We start from the raw sequence: 1,615 nt of genomic DNA, 5'->3' as shown, positions 1-1,615 counted from the left end.
CTGAACCTGGTAGAGTTTGCTTACAACAACAGTTATCAGGCGAGTATTAAGATGGCTCCTTATGAGGCTTTGTATGGGAGGCCATGTCGTACACCATTATGCTGGACTCAGGTGGGGGAGAGGAGCATGTTTGGTGCTAGTTTTGTTCAGGAGACCTCAGAGAAGATTCGGGTTCTCAAGTTGAACATGTAGGAGGCTCAGGATAGACAGAGGAGTTATGCTGATAGGAGGAGGAGAGATCTTGAATTTCTGGTAGGAGACAGAGTGTACCTCAAGATGGCCATGTTGCTGGGTCCGAACAGGTCATTGGTAGAGACTAAGTTGAGTCCGAGGTATATGGGTCCATTCAGAGTGATTGAGCGGGTTGGACCAGTGGCATATAGATTGGAGTTACCTGAGGTTATGCGTTCATTCCATAAGGTTTTCCATGTGTCTATGTTGCCGAAGTGTCTCCGTGAGAGTGAGAGAGTGTTGGCTAAGATTCTTGAGGATCTTCAGCCTAACATGACTTTTGAGACGAGACCAGTGAGGGTTCTCGAGAGGAGGATCAAGGAACTTCGGAAGAAGAAGATTCCTTTGATGAGAGTCCTGTGGGACTGTGATGGTGTTGAGGAGCAGACTTGGGAGCCTGAGGCAAAGATGAAGGCAAGGTTCAAGAAGTGGTATGAGAAGCAAGCCGCGACTTGAGCTTGTTTAGCCTGGTCCCATCTGTAATCCGTGGCTGGAGCGGGAATGGAGTATTCCAGCCCATCTCTCTTGTTACTCGGTCGCTTGGGGTGGTTGGTTGTGCGACTCAGTAACAAGATGAGGTGGTGTTTGGGGTACAAAGTTTCCGTGAGGCGGGGTTGTGAAGAGAAGTTTCCAAAAGTGGAAAGTTTCCAAAAATGGAAAGTGCTAAATATGGAAAGTTTTACGGGAGTTAGAATTTGTCCATTTTAGCGGTGGGAAGCCTTGGAGGGGCTTTTGTGCCTTTGTGGCGGACTTTCGAGTCAGAGTGCCTGTGTGTGGCGGTCTTGTTAGACATTGTGTGGCCTTTGTGGCGGACTTTCGAGTCAGAGTGCCTGTGTGTGGCGGTCTTGTTAGACATTGTGTGGCCTTTGTGGCGGGCTTTTAGCCAATTGTGTGGCCTTTGTGGCGGGCTTTTAGCCATTTGTTGGCCTTTGTGGCGGGCTGTTTAGCCAGAGTGTCTTTGTGACGGTCCTTCGGGACAGATGGTCTTTGTGACGGTCCTTCGGGACAGATGGTCTTTGTGACGGGCTTTTTAGCCAGAGTGTCTTTGTGACGGTCCTCTTTAGGACGTTTGTTTGGCCTTGGTGGCGGTCTTCTTTACNGAGTTTTGTGTTTACAGGAACGAAGATCCGGTGAGAAGCTTCGGGGAAAACATGATGCTCGACATTGNAGTCCTCTTTAGGACATTTGTTTGGCCTTGGTGGCGGTCCTCTTTATGACATTTGTTTGGCCTTGGTGGCGGTCCCCTTTAAGACATTTGTTTGGCCTTTGTGGCGGCTTTTGTGGCATGTATATGATCCTTGTGTGGTCATGTGGTATTCCAGTGAGGGGATATGTGGTTGGTAGGACATTGAGATGTTTTACGCGAGCCACGGGAAGGAAACCT

The sequence above is a fragment of the Camelina sativa genome, unplaced genomic scaffold (genome assembly GCF_000633955.1).
Source record: "Camelina sativa cultivar DH55 unplaced genomic scaffold, Cs unpScaffold00519, whole genome shotgun sequence".
NCBI lineage: Eukaryota > Viridiplantae > Streptophyta > Magnoliopsida > Brassicales > Brassicaceae > Camelina > Camelina sativa.
Note: the sequence above shows the minus strand (reverse complement) of the source record.